Source organism: Phaseolus vulgaris, chromosome 7 (genome assembly GCF_051622355.1).
Source record: "Phaseolus vulgaris cultivar YP4 chromosome 7, ASM5162235v1, whole genome shotgun sequence".
Lineage (NCBI taxonomy): Eukaryota > Viridiplantae > Streptophyta > Magnoliopsida > Fabales > Fabaceae > Phaseolus > Phaseolus vulgaris.
Window position 1 is genome coordinate 13,363,012 of NC_143504.1, and position 17,909 is coordinate 13,380,920.

The window sequence follows — 17,909 nt, forward strand, 5'->3', positions numbered from 1 at the left end:
CCCTAAAGTGAGCCCAAAATTATTTACAACATATTCTATCTCTTAAGAAGACCAAAAGAAAGAACAGTTGGTACTCTGGTTTATGCCCATCTCCTCTGGTCGGGTCCTTGAGATCCTTGGTGGGGTCTTGAATTTTTTGTTGAGATGACTGCTCGCCATGTTCTTTGTCTTTTTCTTCCTTGGTCATCTTCATAGCTACTTGGTTTGTATCAAGTGCGCCCGTGCCCAGGTCCAATCGAATCGAACCGGCCTGAGTCCATGTCGAGTCGAATTTAACCTGCCTGAGCCCAGGTCGATCTGAATCGGTCGGGGCCATGTCGATATGACTTTGCCCAGGCCCAAGTCGACCTAAGTAGATCGAGCCCATGTCGAGTTGAGTTAGCTTGGGCCCATATCGAGCCAAGTCGGTTCAGGCCCAAATCGAGCTAAGTTAAAAAAATCATTTTTAACGGGGGGTTATATTTGGCGTTACCGGCAATTTTAACCCCCGTTAAGTGCATTACTCGCGGTTTTCTTTTCCCCCCGGAAGATTCAGCGTCGCTAACTGATTACCAGCGGTTTGAAAACCCCCGCTATTCTCGACGGTTTTCAAACCCTCGTCACTTCTAGGAGGTGCATATATAAAAAAGTAGGTGACAAATAATAAAAATGTTGAACCAAAATAGCCCCATTATTTTCTCATACCTTATGTTCTTCTTCTACCACCTAACACTAATACACTACTACTTTTCAACTTTTTTTTATTTACTTTCCAAGGTTTCACAATATTATATAAGTATGATTTTTTTCATAATAAAAATATAGATATTGAATTATTAATGTGGAAAATGTGTGTACACAATTTTGTACTAATACCAAATAATTATATTAATATAAGAAATATATATTACTAATTCATTCATCTTATTCATTAAGATCCATTTAGTGACTACTAAGTTGATCCACTATATATGCACATGACAGATTGAATCAGCTAGCAGAGGTGTCAACCAATACCTTTCTCAAATGAATCATAGAGAATGATTGTGCATTATGGATTGGTTCACTATGTGGTTTACTAGCAGTATTTTCCTTCGTGGACACACGATTATAACCTGCACTAAAAAGAGTGAAATCCCCCACCTAGATCCACTAATGGTTCTTGGGATAAAATATCATGCATTAAAGAATTTATAATGTATAATACAAATGACTGTGTGATACATCAAAGACACTTTATTGAAGACAACCAACAAGAAAGCACATAATAAAATACATGCCTCAACAAACATTCAATAGAAAACAATTTACCAGATGTCACAACTTCCTCAACATTAAAAAAACTCCTTAGAATGTTGAAAAACACAATGTAGGTTTACAAACATAAAGGACTTCTCATTGTAGGTTTAGAAGCATCAAAATTAGGTGACATGCAAATGATTCAAGTATCCTAGCCTACAGACAACCAGAATCCACCCTAAACAATTCGACTTTCTGATGACTACACTTCTGAACTGCACTTGATTGATAGAACCCACCAGCAATGTTAACTGAAATCCACCGGGTGAGACAAGTGTGACTTCCAAGCCCAAAAATCTGGGAATGTAAAAGAAATTATGACAAAAATGTCACATATTTCATTCACAAAACCATGTTACAAAAACACAATATAAAGGTTTAATTTCTAATGCCAATGTCTACCAAAATCTTTACACTATCAATCAATAAGAAATTGGTTAACCCTAAATTACTAATTTTTCAAAGTATGTAATACAATTATCATAATCCTACATACAATACTAACAAGACAAACTAACATAAGTACTAAATTAATTATATCCGATGTGACCTTTATTCAAAGAATTATGTTTGAATTTTAATTATAATTTTTTATCAGCCAAAAATTTTTTGTTACAAATTTTATATTTGAATCCCAATACCACATATATAACTTTTAACCCCATTTTTTAAATCTAAGAGAAACTGTATATTTTCTTTTTGTCTAATTCACCTTAATTAGGGCATTATAATCACATTACGTTAAATGATTGAGAATTTGAACTTACCATAATAGAACCTATTTCCGTGCAATAGCAAGAATATCAGTAAGGGTAGCAAAGCGGGTCAGTCTGCCCCGTGCTTGGCCCGCAAAAATGGGAGTCGGGTTGGCCCGCCCGCAAAATTATTGCGGGCTAGAATTCTCGATCCGCCCTACATAAGAGCTGACCTGCGTGTTTGCGGGCCAGCCCGCGTTCTTTTTTTTTTAAATTAAATATTTTTTTTTGACATTTTGTTCTTAAAAAATTGTCAAATTAAACCTATATATTTGTTACTATCAAACCTAATTTTTTTTTCTTCCTTTTCAAACATAGTCAAACATAAAAAAATTAAACATTAAGATAAATATCAAAAATCATTATTCTTCCACTTCTAAAACATTAAAAATACTTAATTCAAAAACATTAAACATAAACATAAACATTAATTCAAAAACATTAAACATAAAAATTATTGACATTCTTCCATTTCAATAACATTGGATGCCGCCTTAGAAGAACTTTCATCCATTTTTTCATAATTATAATCTTCCTCGTCATCTGCACACATTAAAACAATGACAATTTTTTTTTCTTGCAGGTTAGCGGACCAGCCCGCCCCGCCCCGCCCCGCTGCTGGCCCGCACGGGTCGCGGGCTAATGCGGATTAGCGGGTTGAAAAGGTCATCCCACCCCGCGTTTTTTACTAGTGGGTCGCGGGCCGGCCCGCCCCGCTTTGCCATCCCTAAATATCAGCACAAGAAACTATCCCGGGACAAGTATTTTCCATCGTTGTCTTGATATTATTGACCACATCCAAACCCCTTATTAAATTGTTATTTGGAATTGCATCTTGCTCGCTTTCTAGAATAGTAGTGTTGTTCAGTAAAATTGATGCATCACAACCCTGTCAAGAATATAACAATATAGCTTTAGTTGTTGTTAATGAGATTTCTCCTCCACTCCACTGGAACCATAAATCTTGTGTCATGCTACTAAAATACCATGTGCTGAAGTATTTGACTTCACTTAACCCATATATCATTTCATTCGTTTCCCAAACTAACCCAAACAACTCAGTTTCAACAAATCAAAATTGCAACAGAAGCCAAAACTAGCCAATTACCAACATTGCACTTTTATCTATTTTTTTCTCCTTTTCTTCTCAACTCACATAGATTTTATATTATAGTAAGGTGGGAAGCATAATTTTTTACAGATAAGTTTCAACAAACTCAAGATGAATCTAAAAGAAACATGATAAAACATTTTGTATGCACTTAAAAGCTGTACAACATAAACTACATGCCAAATTCAAAAAAGAACAAGAACAAATGCCTTAAAAGGGAAGTACATAGCAGAAAAGTCTATATTTATCTTTGTCTGAGATCAAGTGTCAGTTGATCATTTCTATATTTTTTCTTTTATCCAAGATCTATTTTAGAAAAAGAAGAGCCAAAGCAGGATCGATGTTGATAATAAATAAACTTATATATTTCAAATTTTAAAAATAGTTATTAACAAAATATCTAAGATATTAGTATTTTTATGAATTGGGTAATTTTTCCAATCATTATAGAAAAATGAAAAAGTATATTCATTTAAATGTAAATCATGGAATCATTATGGTAGTAGATTGTATTTTAGATTAGAAGCTTTTAGTTTGGTATGTGATGTGATGAAGGTTTTAACATTTGAGGGTCTGTTCTGCAAAATAACATAATACATGTGTTGTTCTTTTGCACTTTACTTTTATTTGGTATATGTATCTATATGTGAACGAAAAAGAGTTTCACGTTTTCTGTACTTTTGTCAACATAGATTGCCTGGTAGAGAGCAAAAAAAACCCTCTTCTCTTCTATCTTGTAATAATGTGTTCAAACCTTCTAGCACTCACTTCAGAAAACCTTATTCAAATTTTTAACTATACCTTATTATGTAATTATAATAAAACCTTAATAAATAAATAAAATGCATAAAATGACTTAAGATGCTTTTAGATAACAATTTTAAAGAATACTTGACACCTGTCTGTTTTTTCTTTAAAAACTCCCTGACAAACCCTTTTAACAATATATTATTTTTAACAATAAAAATAAATATAAATGAAATTTTAAAACAAAATAAAATATATTTGTTGAATAATTGAATAAAATATGGGAATTGTTAAAACTATCTTGTTACAAAAAGATACAAACCAATCCGAAACATAGAAGGAAGAAAAATCAACCACCCATGTAAATATCCAAACGAATTATCATAGTTATTCACCAAAGTCAACACCAACTTGGTCCCATACCTTCTGGCTTCTGCTATTATAAACTCCAGTTCCTTCTGTTAGAATATATGGCTTTAAACTAGAAGGGGTGAATTGTTTAAAGAGGGTTTTCGAAAACTTTTAAGCCAAGAATGAAATTACTTCGAGAAACAAATGATAAGGAATTCAGTTTGCCAAAACACAAAGCAAAAACAACAGCACCAGAAAAACAATCGGTTGTTTCACAGAAACAATCGGTTGTTTATACTAGTTCACAAATATTGAAATTGAATTTAAAGAGATTAAGGATAGAGAGAATGCACACAGATGTTTATACTGGTTCACTCTAAACGCAGAGCTACATCCAGTCTTCTCAGAAACCACTGAGGAATTCCACTAAGCAATCAAACCTAGATCACTTACAACACAACCAAGAAAGTGACCTTGATCCCCTCAAGACACACACTTCTCTTGGCCAACACACCAACACTAAGAATGCTGATCTTGATCCCCTCAAGAACACACAACACTTCTCAGCAACCACACAAAGATTCTTGTTGTTTAACAGATACAAGGATTACACTTGTTACAGAAACAAATATGAAATAAATACAAGCAGAAATCCTATCTCACACACTTTGATCAAACTCAACCTCTAAGCAATCTCAACTTTTCAAAATCTCAAAATCTGCATTGTTAAAACTCAAATCTGTTTTTCTGAATATATGAAAGATGTTGTTTGTTATCAAATCTTAACAAACTATTAATTGAATTTAAAGATTGGTCAAAGCATTAAAAACTGGAGCGTAAACAGTTAGAATATCATTTAATGCTCAGTCAAAGCACAAAACAGTTTTTCTGTTATGGTACCAAAACAAACAATCGGTTGTTTCCTCGAATCAATCGGTTGTTTTGGTTTTAACAGCTTAACCATTTGAAAAACAGTTTTCAATCTTTTCTAAAAACACCTAAGTATAAAACAATCGGTTGTTTCGACAAAACAATCGGTTGTTTTTCACTTAGTTTGAAAAACACTTTTCTTTTAAAAAGATTGAGAATGCCTATGCTTTGGATTCAATCAAAGAGTGGATTACATACACAATCTACCCCAGATCCTATCTAGGACAACTCAGCAACAGCAAGCACAGCCTAGCCTTCAACATCCTTCAAAGGGTTTGGATTCTTCAAAGCTTGAACACTACTTGGTTCAACAATCTCCCCCTATTTGATGAAGAGAAATCCCTGATGCTTGTGTTGTATCTGATTGAATCTGAAGCAGTTCCTGCAAGATACAATTTTAAGCAAAGCATAGAACTTCTGATATTTGGTTAGCACATAAACAAATACAGAAATTCAAAGCATAATATCAGAGTAAACAACAAACAAATATAGGAGCAAAAACCTATGAGGTTTTTCTCATACAAACTGTTTTTGCAGAGAAAAAAAATAAAAACTTAAACCAAACACACAACATATATCTCCCCCTATTTGTCTTCACAAATAGACAAAAAGAAGAGATGAAAAAGATAATTGTTCTTAATACATCAGATTTAAAACAGCAACAGTAGAAAAAAAAAACTGATACAACCACCAAAAACAATCGATTGTTTCGATACACCAACCGGTTGTTTTCTCTTCATTCATCATCATCAGCATATTGAAGATCAAATATTTGGTTCTGTACTGCCTCAATTTGTTCATCTAGGGTCATGAAGCGTGCATCCATGTTGTCAAACCTGTTATCAATCCTCTGGAAATTGCTGACACATAGATCATGGAGATTCCTTTGATTCTCCGCAAAGCTATCAAGCCTTTCAACCATGAGTCTCTCAAAAGAAGACATGTTTTGCATTCTTTCTTCTTGATTTCTAGCACCAACACTAGGTCCAGCATCTTGATGTGCTTCAGGTAGATCTTCATTTTGAAAATCCATATCTGCAACATGTTCATCTTGTTCATGATCAGCAGCAGCACTAGATGAGGCTCCAAAGTCACCATCTTTGTTAATCCATTTGTCACCTACTTTGGTAAAACCCATTTTGCTGAGAGGTCCATTGTTCAACTCTTGAGTTAACTTAACCAACTCAGATGTTTCATCCTCTAGGTTCACTTCAAAATAGAGCAGAAATTTAGAAATCAAAACAGCATATGGATAATGATAGTCACTTAACCTCATTGCCTTTTGCATGTGCTCTTTGATGATGTGGATCCAATTAATTCTGATCTTCTTCATAATGTAGAAGATGTACACCAGATCTTCCTCAGTAAGCACTGAATGATTGCTCCTCCTTGGAGTTAGAATCCAAGTCACAATGAGGGCTAGCAACCTTTCATCAAGCCTTAAGCCACCAACCGAACAAGTCTTAACTTAAGCATTTTGGTTCTTCAAGCAGCTTTTGTAGTATTGGATTTTGTTGAAGTCCTCCACTACTCCAAGGTTCCCCTTGTTGATTCTGAGGCCAGAGTACTTAAGACCAGCTACTGCAGTCCACACATCATATGTGATCTCCATATCTACACTTTTTACATGAGAAACAAGGTTGTTTCCCTTAAACTTGAGATTTGTGTAGAAAACTCTTATTAAATCTGGATAGATATTCCCTTTCATCTCCAAGAACTTTCTGAGGGATTGATCTTTGAGGAGCCTTCTGACATTGTCGAGCTTTTGGCTTTTCAACCAATCAAAGCAAACAACCTTGGGGTTGTTTATCACTTTGGTGCTAGTCTCAAACCTATACCTCTATATTAGATCATTATCACCACAAAACCATCCTTCCAGCCTTCCTCCAGACCTTACTGCTCTGGTTTTGACTCTCTTTGAGGTGGGAGGAGTTGAGTCCATGATAACAGAGAAAAGCTCACTCACAGATTTTGCAAGAGTTGTTGCAATTGGTTGTTCTTGTGGAAGAGATCAACTGCACCAGATTTTATAACAATAACAGAATCAAAAAGCATTCAATGACATGAGTGGGTACCAGGTTTTCAGAGAGAGAAGACTTGACCATGCTCTGCACAGAAAATGTCAGAAAAAGCTGAAAATCACATGGTCTTCACATGTGATCTTTGACAAGTCATAAAAGCTCTTAAATTTTTCAAGATTTTGGAATATATTCCTTTATGACTGTTGTAACTTCCTTCTGAGCATAATCAGCTTTCAACACAGGTTCATAGACCAAAGATTCTTTCTTTAATTTGATCTGCAACGGATAGAAATTTAAAAAGGAATTAAATTGATTTCTTCACAGTGTTCTCAGACTCAAAACAATCGGTTGTTTCGAGGAAACAATCGGTTGTTTTTCTGCAGCAATAAAACTGATTTTGAATTTTTGAATTTTAGGCAGAAAGAAATCAAAACAGATGTAGAAAAAAAAATTAACAAGAAGTATTTGAACAAGAATTTGAAATTTAAATGACTTAAACACTGAGATAAGGGAGTTCTCATCCTTTATGATGTTTCTTCAATGAGCCATATTCTTTTTGATCAAGAAGCCTCTTTTGACCATTGAGAGCCTTTGGACAGATACAGAACATTGATTCAGCTTCAATGTTAATCTTTTTCTTCCAAAAACTTGATCAAATGACTTCATCCCTCTTATTCATTTAGATTTCCTAAACAAAAAGAATTCAAGCAGCAAGATTTGGTCCCCTCGCAAATTTGGGTCCATTTGGCTTTTTTTTGTTGTTAGAAACTTCACATCCCTTAGGAATCCACTTCATAAAGCCTCTTGGAACTGAATATTTCCTAATTTTGCAGAACCTAACAGAATGACCTTTCTTCATGCAGTAAAAGCATGTAACAACCGGTTGTTTCGTCTTAACAATCGGTTGTTTTTCTGGCTTTCTTGAAAAGTTTTTTGAAAACTTATCTTGTTTGTTTTGTGGGTTAAAGCCTAAACCAGCCCTTCCAAAAACACAGTTTTGAGATGCCAAGACATTCTCAAAGTTAGATTTTCCTTTCGAAAGTACTTACAAGATAGTGCACTTTCTTTTCAAGGTTTTCACAATTTTCACAAATGAGAGTGTCACACTTGCAAGAAGAGTTTTTGAAATGTGTTTCTAATTTTTCAAAATCACTTTTTGTTTTTTCCAGATCTTCTTCAAGTGATTTAACTCTCTTTTCAAGCCAACTGTTAAGATCTTTCAATCGGTTGTTTGAAAGAACCAATCTATTAGCTTCATCATGTGTTTCTTTAAAAGCTTCAAGCAATTCACTATAATTTTGTTCATTTAAAGAGGCACAAGAACTTACCTCACTTGAGCTGCAAAATTCATCATCATTTTCAGCAACCAAACAGATGTTTGCTCTTTCTTCTTCACTTGATGATGAACTTGATGAGGATACCTCATTCTCATCCCAAGCTATGTAGGCTCTCTTTCTCTTGCCCTTCTTTTCCTTGTAGCTAGGTTTTTTCTCCTTGCTTTCTTTATTTGGGCAATATGCCTTTATGTGACCTTGCTCACCACAACCAAAACAAGTATAGTTATTGGAATTAAAATCATTGGATTTCTTGTTTCCATACCTATCTTTGTTGTTGTCCTTGTTACGGTTCCTCCTCAAGAATTTGCTAAACTTTCTTGATAGCAAGCTAATGTTTTCTTCATCGCTATCATCGCTGGATTTTTGTTTGTCTTTGTGCTTGGAAGCTTTTAAGGCTATGCTCCTTACGTGCTTGTCTTCGCTTTCTTGAACATTGAGTCGATTCATCTCTAACTCATGTTCCCTAAGTTTGCCAAACAAAGAAGCCATACTCAAGGATGTTAGATCTTTAGATTCGGATATAGCAGTTACCTTTGGCTGTCATGCTCTATCAAGACATTTCAAAATCTTGATCTTTAGCTCTTCCTTTTCAAAGGTCTTGTCAAAGCTCATGAGATGATTGATGATGTGCGTAAATCTTTTCTGCACTTCAGCAATTGTTTGACCTTTGAGCATTCTGAACATCTCATACTCTTGGATTAGAGTATGCTTCCTAACTCTCTTCACCTCATTTGTACCTTCATGAGTTACCTCCAAGGTGTCCCACATTTCCTTTGCTGATTTGCATTGAGAGACCCTGAAAAAACTCATCTAAATTCAAAGCAGGGGTTATTATGTTTTTAGCAATGCAATCAAATTTTCAATTGCATCCCAAATACCTTTGTCAAGTGATTCCACAAAGATTTTCATTCTCACTTTCCAAAATTGGTAGTTCAAACCACAAAACAGATGTGGTATATTGATTGAAGCACCTTCCCCAAAAGGTAGTCATTCAGCCATTAAAAAACAGTTTTAGGATCACACTTGAATAAAATTCAAGAACCAAGCTCTTGATGCCAATCGTTAGAATATATGGCTTTAAACTAGAGGGGGTGAATTGTTTAAAGAGGGTTTTTGAAAACTTTTAAGCAAATAATTAAATTACTTCGAGAAACAAATGATAAGGAATTCAGTTTGCCAAAACACAAAGCAAAAACAACAGCATCAGAAAAACAAACGATTGTTTCACATAAACAATCGGTTGTTTATACCAGTTCACAAATATTGAAATTGAATTTAAAGATATTAAGGATAGAGAGAATGCACACATATGTTTATACTGGTTCACTCTAAACTCAGAGCTACATTCAATCTTCTCATAAACCACTGAGGAATTTCACTAAGCAATCAAACCTAAATCACTTACAACACAACCAAGAAAGTGACCTTGATCCCCTCAAGACACACACTTCTCTTGGCCAACACACTAACACTAAGAATGCTGATATTGATCCCCTCAAGAACACACAACACTTCTCAGCAACCACACAAAGATTCTTGTTTAACAGATACAAGGATTACACTTGTTACAGAAACAAATCTGAAATCAATACAAGCAGAAATTCTATCTCACACACTTTGATCAAACTCAATCTCTAAGCAATCTCAACTTTTCAAAATCTCAAAATCTGCATTGTTAAAATTCAAATCTGTTTTTCTGAATATATGAAAGATGTTGTTTGTTATCAAATCTAAACAAAATATTAATTGCATTTAAAGATTGGTCAAAGCATTAAAAACTGGAGCATAAACAATTAGAAAATCATTTAATGCTCAGTCAAAACATAAAACAGTTTTTCTGTGATGGTACCAAAACAAACAATCAGTTGTTTCCTCGAATCAATCGATTGTTTTGGTTTTAACAGCTCAATCATTTGAAAAACAGTTTTCAATCTTTTCTAAAAACACCTAAGTATAAAACAATCGGTTGTTTCGACAAAATAATCGGTTGTTTTTCACTTAGTTTGAAAAACACTTTTCTTTTAAAAAGATTGAGAATGCCTATGCTTTGGATTCAATCAAATAGTGGATTACATACACAATCTACCCCAGATCCTATCTAGGACAACTCAGCAACAGCAAGCACAGCCTAGCCTTCAACATCCTTCAAAGGGTTTGGATTCTTCAAAGCTTGAACAATACTTGGTTCAACACCTTCATTATACACAGCCAAAGTATAATTATTATTGCTGCAAAAAACTGAACACCATTTATAGCAAGCATGCATTAGGTAGAAGAACTAATGTTAACCATCATCAAATTATAAAAATTAAGAAAAAAATAGCTTATAGTTCATCTATCTAATCACAAACCATCATATATATGCATAAACTTTTTTCACTTTTATTACAATATTTGTGTTGACTATTAATTCAATGATTATTGAGATGGAATGCCAGTGTAAAATAGAATATATATATATATATATATATATATAACATGATCATTAAATGCTTTAAAAGATTAAGCAACTAATTAAATCTTTACTCTAATTCAATATATCTCTAAAAAAATTCAAAGATTAAAGATTGCAAAATGGAGATGAAAACTAAGTCCATGTTCTTGCTATGCTAAGTCCATGGTTGCAGCTGCTTGAAACGCATATGAGACCTTGTTTCTCTGAGATGGATCAGAGGCCATGTACATGAGCGAATAGGCATTATAACCATTAGCATATAGGGTCTTTCATTCAACACAAGCTGCACCCCTCCTACTTTCACAAACTCATCATCATGTCATCAACTTCTACTTTGAAGATCCCAGGTTCTAGTATCAGGTAAAGAATTGAGAGAACAAAAAGAAACCAAGCTTCATTAATATTGATCCTGCCGGTTGACTTAGCGCAAGAGCGTTGCCTCGTCACGATCTTCCTCACCAGCTTGGCACCACGTGCCCTCCAAGTCCGCTCCACAAATAGCCTCTCTGAGAACCTGAAAAACACACAGTGGCGCCTTTGCGGCCGGTGGCGCTCCGACGCTCAAGTCAGTGACAAGAACACCCAAAAACTAAGAGAGAATATGCTCTGTAGGACCGTACTGTAGGCACACAACCCTAGCAGTATCAGCCGTAATAAAAAGCGTACCTTTGCAGATTCTGTTAAGGTTACCTTTATAGCTGGGTTTCTTCTCTCTCCAGGCCGTTATGCTTTTGGACGCGTGGCTCGCATCCAGCCCTGCACGTGTCGCCATCTGGGTTGGGATAGCAGGTAGCGCCCAGCCCTACACGTGTCGTCATCTGAGCTAAGGCAACTTGAGCGTCATTTCTCCATTGCTCCCAACCCTACACGTGTCATCATCTAGGTTGGAGTAACTGGTGACATCCAACCCTACACGTGTCGTCATCTGGATTGGGGCAACTTGAACGTCATTTTTGTGTAGTAACCAGCCGCACAGCTAAGTCCTTAACCCAAGGAGCAACCTAGCACATAATGCGCTGTGAAACACCACCCGACAAGGCGAGTATCGGATGCAACAAAGTGCATCATCTCTGTGATATCGCTCATCGCGAATGGCACCCTCCTTACTGCTACGCCATGCATGTTCTAGCTGGGGAAACCTTGCCACCAACAAATGTCCACTCTGGGAATCCTGTCGCTGATGAGCAAGGTGTTCCCCCCAACCCCCTCGACCTCCATGCCCCATGCTGGTGCCACAATCGTCTTACTGAACTTACACGCTTGAAATTACCATTCTGAGCCTTCAACAGCTTTAACTAAGTTTGCTGGGAGATCCGGCGATGTGCTCCTTGTGGCGGCGTGTAAACCACCCGATCTCCTAGCATTCCCGGGCGATCTTTGATCATCCGTTCTCCTAGCACTCTCATCTGGCGACTGCGACGTAACTCTGGTGACCGCCGGTTACGCACACTAGAGATCGGAGAACGCCAATTCAGCGATCAGCGACTATGCCCACTTCTGAACCATTCATCTTTTCTAGCCTACGCGTTCCATTGAGCACGCCCCACCCGAGCACGTGCAAGACACGTCATCACGCCTGATGACCTGGTCGGTACACAAGCCCCCGAGTCTCGAGCTGCGACTTGTTCAGCGAGGAAACTTGAGAGGTTTAAAATCCGGCGGCTTACGTGGCTTTGCGCGTTGCTTTGGAGCAGTTTGCTTGCAAATATCCTGACCTCGATCTTTCTGAGTTCTCAGTGTACAACGAGGTGGTGGACGGCAAGATTGTGCCCCCGATTGACTTATCTCCTTGAAAACTCTTATGCTTTACCTTGTTCTGTAATAATTTTCATTTTGTGCGAACTGTTCGATGCTCATGTGCACATATATGCACATATACATATATATATATATATATATATATATATATATATATATAATCTTCTAACTCATCTGCTGCGCAATCAACTGGTTTAGCTAACATAACTGGCGAAACTTGCTCAACTGTGTGAACTCAGCAATACTTGAGCTTAACCCTCCACGTACCGCTTTTAACTCGAGCAAATTGTTTAACCTTATAACAAACTTGGCAAACTGTTAACTTAAAGTAAATTTGAGCAACTATCAACTCTTCGGCGATGACGTTCAGTAAAACTTGTGAACTTAAGGCAACAAACCTTAACATAAAATCACTTACTAGGCAGCAGGTTTTGACTCAAACTAGTATTAAAATACAGTTTACCTGATCTGCCAAGTGAAGTGCCCCCTACTTCTGTCGTCGCCCGGAACTCTTCTGATCTGGCACTCGCCGCACAACCCCTTCACTGTCTCAACCTTCACGCCATAGGGTTCTGGCGACGTTATCTTTCTTCTTTGCATAACTTGATCATTGTTCCCTCATCTGGGGGTAGAGGCACCTTTCGGATCCTTCTCTACCTCCCTGAGTTTCAGAACAATGATCTGGATAGTGAGGTGTTCTCTTCGAACCTACCTCAGTTATCCTTTATCTTTTTCCACCCTTCACGCCATTCCTGAACTTGTTCAAGACGAGAAGGATTTTATCTTGCCTGAACTCGCTCGACGGCGAGAAGGACTTTATCTGGCCTGAACTCGCTCGACGGCGAGAAGGACTTTATCTTGCCTGAACTCGCTCGACGGCGAGAAGGACTTTATCTGGTGCCTCAACTTGCCCAGGGTGTACATCTCCTCCCCCTGGATGCACTGAGGACTTTTTCTCGCCTGAACTCGCACGACGGCGAGAAGGACTTTATCTGGTGCCTCAACTTGCCCAGGGTGTACATCTCCTCCCCCATGGATGCACTGAGGACTTTTTCTCGCCTGAACTCGCTCGACGGCGGGAAGGACTTTATCTGGTGCCTCAACTTGCCCAGGGTGTACATCTCCTCCCCCCTGGATGCACTGAGGACTTTTTCTCGCCTGAACTCGCTCGACGGCGAGAAGGTCTTTTACTCTTTCTCGCTTGCACTCGCTCAAGGGCGAGGAGGACTTCTTCTCTTGCCTCAAAATGCACGAGAGCGCTGAGGGCTTTTTGCACTACTGGTACCTCCGATCGCCAAAAGACGATGAGGTCTCTAAAACTTTTAACTACTGCCACCGATCGCCATAAAACGACAGGGACTTTAAAACTTTAACTATTGCCACCGATCGCCGAAAAACGATGGGGACTTTAAAACTTTAACTATTGCCACCGATCGCCGAAAAACGATGGGGACTTTAAAACTTTAACTATTGCCACCGATCGCCGAAAAACGATGGGGACTTTAAAACTTTTACTATTGCCACCGATCGTCGAAAAACGATGGAGACTTTAAAACTTTTACTATTGCCACCGATCGCCGAAAAACGATGGGGACTTTAAAACTTTTACTCATTTGAAGCATGCAATATGACTTTACTGTTGCCCTAGATCACATACGAGTAATAAGGCCTTTTTTCTAAAACTCTCAAATGTCCACTCATCGCGAATGTCACCCTCCTTACTCATCGCGAATGTCCACTCCTTACTGCTACGCCATGCATGTTCTAGCTGGGGAAACCTTGCCACCAACAAATGTCCACTCTGGGAATCCTGTCGCTGATGAGCAAGGTGTTCCCCCCAACCCCCTCGACCTTCATGCCCCATGCTGGTGCCCCAATCGTCTTACTGAACTTACACGCTTGAAATTACCCTTCTGAGCCTTCAACAGATCTAACTAAGTTTGTTGGGAGATCCGGCGATGTGCTCCTTGTGGCGGCGTGTAAACCACCCGATCTCCTAGCATTCCCGGGCGATCTATGATCATCCGTTCTCCTAGCACTCTCATCCGGCGACTGCGACGTAACTCTGGTGACCGCCGGTTACGCACACTAGAGATCGGAGAACGCCAATTCAGCGATCGGCGACTATGCCCACTTCTGAACCATTCATCTTTTCTAGCCTACGCGTTCCATTGAACACGCCCCACCCGAACACGTGCAAGACACGTCATCACGCCGGATGACCTGGTCGGTACAAATATATATATATATATATATATATATATATATGTATATATATATATATATATATATATTAAGCCAAAAGATAATTTCTCTTGAAGCTCCATGTTGACGAAATCCTGCACCGTTTCGGGGCCTTCTATGATGCAGAATTTGTAGAAACAGAAATAAAAAAGTAAATCAAGAAAATAAAAGGAATAAAAACATTCAATACATTAGATACACTCTCTTGTAGTTTTGAACATAATGTACAATTTAAGAAAACAAATATATTTATTAACTTCTTAAAGCAATGTCCTGATAATAACACTTAAAGTTAACCAATGCATTCAATTCATCTCAAGAGCCTTAAGTTAACCACGCAAACTATGAAATCACACACAAATTTCTATTATCCTATATACCAGTGCCATGTTTTCATAATTATGATTTCGCAAGTTCTATAACATTCAAATCACACCAAATTTCAAGAGATAAGAACTTCAGCTCCACATGACAATAATTTATATTTGTTATACAGATTTTACACTACACTCAACGACATTTATTTAACTGCAAATATTTTCAACACAAAATTTAATTGAATAACTAAATTATGTGATTGATAGAAAAAGGTATTGCTATTGCAATAGAGAAAAATAAATTGTAATAACATACTCTGTACAACAAAACTGTAATTTTATTATAGTTTACAGAGCCTAAAAGAATTAAAAAGTTGAAAGCAATGACCAATTGAAGAGAAAACAGAGAGTCATCCATTGGAAGGGAGAAAAGAAAAAGAAGGAATAGTGAGTTATTTACCTCTCTTGGCCTGCAGTGTCCCATATTTGAGCTTTGATGAGTTTTTCTCCAACCTTGATGTTCCGGTAAGCAAATTCCACTCGTATTGTGGGTTTGAAATCGAACCGGAATACATCTTTTGCAAGAGCAGATTTGATTTCCCAATTTCAGAGTCTCCAATTAGAACAACTTTGGAAGAATCGCACACACTGGTGTTCTCGAGAATGGAGGTCCAATTGGAGGCGTACTTGTTAGCATTGTGGAATGGAGCGGCGCAGCGAAAGAGTGTAGTGACGTTGGAGCGGGAGGCGGAGGGTGGCGTCTGAAGCGAGAGGCGGAGGAAGGCGTTAAGGTTGGAGGAGCGAATGGTTACGACGTGGAAGGATTGGAGGGAGAGGAAAGTGAGGAGGGAAACGAGAGAATTAGGGTTTACATGAAAGAGGAGAGAAAAGTGATAAACAAAGGAAAAAATAAAATTTAAAATAAATAAGATTATTTTAGTGAGATTTAAAATAAATCTCTGGAATTTGAGGTTAAAATAACCTTCGGTAATTAAACCTACTTACGGAGGTTATAATAATCCTAGTTAAAAAAACCTCCACTCAAAACATATTTTTTTTTGAGACTTTTACAACTAATTTATAATGAAATGAGTACTTGTATTACTATTTGTTGTTATGTCATAACATAATATTCGCATTCCAATACATTAATAAAATTATAAGCGAAGACAATTTAACAAAAGCAAGTAATCTCCAAATCAACTCAATAAATATTATATAAAAATATCATTTAAAATATACAAAATTCAAAATTTAGATTAAAAATATGAACTTCTAGAGGAAATCATAATTGAATGTTGCGAATAAAATAAACTTCATATTTATAATTATAATAAAGCTCAAAACTACATCAAATAACCCATAATACTTTGAAAAATTTAAAAACGAAAGCCAATTTGCGACCAAAATTTTAACCAACATACTCCATATGCAATTCTCTAAATAAATTCAAAGCTGACAAAATAAATAACAAAAAGCCTCTATGACAAAATACTCAAACACAACATATTTGTCAAAAGCTTCCCATACACTGCATCAAATGTCTCTAACTTGTACTCAGTGTTGTTTCTCTCATTCGGATCCAAGAAAACCTACAAAACCATTGAAACAAAAAATTAAGCAGGCACGAACACAAATTAGAAAATAGATACTAAATCCATGACTAACAACTTAGGTTGTGAAACTCGAGAGTCTACGTAGACTCATGAGAGCCCAGTAGAGTCGACTCGTATACTCGTAAGAGTTTACTTTCACATGAAAAAAAAAAAAAATTGCACCTCATCTAAATAAAAAAAACCCAATTTAGTGCAGTCCAGTTAAAAACCCAATTTAGTGCAGTCTAATAAAAGAAAAAACCATAATTACCTAAAGCACACCATAGAAGAATGCAACCCTAATTCCATAAGAATGCAACCCTAATTCAAGCACCACCTATAATCTTATATGACGAAGGCACCCGCATCGACCTGCCACCCGCAACCACCGTAACCGCACGAACCGCCACCACCGTGCGACCTGCTTCGCTTGAACGTCGCCACCGTCGCACTTGTTTAGAGAAGACGCACGACCTCCGCACTCCAGAGAAGACGCAACACCACCAAAACGAACGTCAAACAAAACGAAACGTGAACCCTAAAGACACCATTTTGGGTTAAAACAAAAACTCAGTTGAACTTGCCAACTCGGAGCAGAGTCACGAGTTTCAACGATTTCACCGAGTTCACTCCGAGTCTGTCGAGTTTACTCAAAAATTGAGTCTACTATCGAGTTAACTCGGTAAGGGTATGTGGACACGTAAACTCGAACGAGTCCACGAGTTGACTCGCGAGTTTGACAACCTTGCTAACAACATTATTTAGAAACATTTTACAATTCAATGTGAATACATAAAGTAACTTGAAGAACTGGCAATAATAGTTATCCATACCTTCATAAATCTTTGATCCATCAATTGTATACCTCACACGCTTCCCAATAATCTCAATTGACAATAAAACATCCTCCAACATTGCTTCATGAACAACACTCACATGGACGTTGAACAATAGAACCCTGCTTTGGGTGTGGCAACCAATATAACATCCTTCAAGTTTTAACCAAATTA

The 17,909-nt window shown here is 37.2% G+C and overlaps 1 long non-coding RNA gene across 2 annotated transcripts; it reads right to left on the bottom strand.

Moving 5' to 3' along the window:
* Window positions 1-9,842: 9,842 nt before the first annotated feature.
* On the bottom strand, window positions 9,843-16,249 carry LOC137828684 (uncharacterized). 2 transcript variants are annotated; one of them, XR_011083947.2, is made up of 2 exons: window positions 15,765-16,249; window positions 9,843-10,723 (listed from the first exon to the last, which is right to left on the bottom strand). It is a non-coding gene; the product is annotated as an uncharacterized LOC137828684 (long non-coding RNA). The 2 variants fall into 2 exon arrangements; XR_016523574.1 differs by having other exon boundaries at window positions 9,843-10,768; window positions 15,765-16,243.
* Window positions 16,250-17,909: the final 1,660 nt, after the last annotated feature.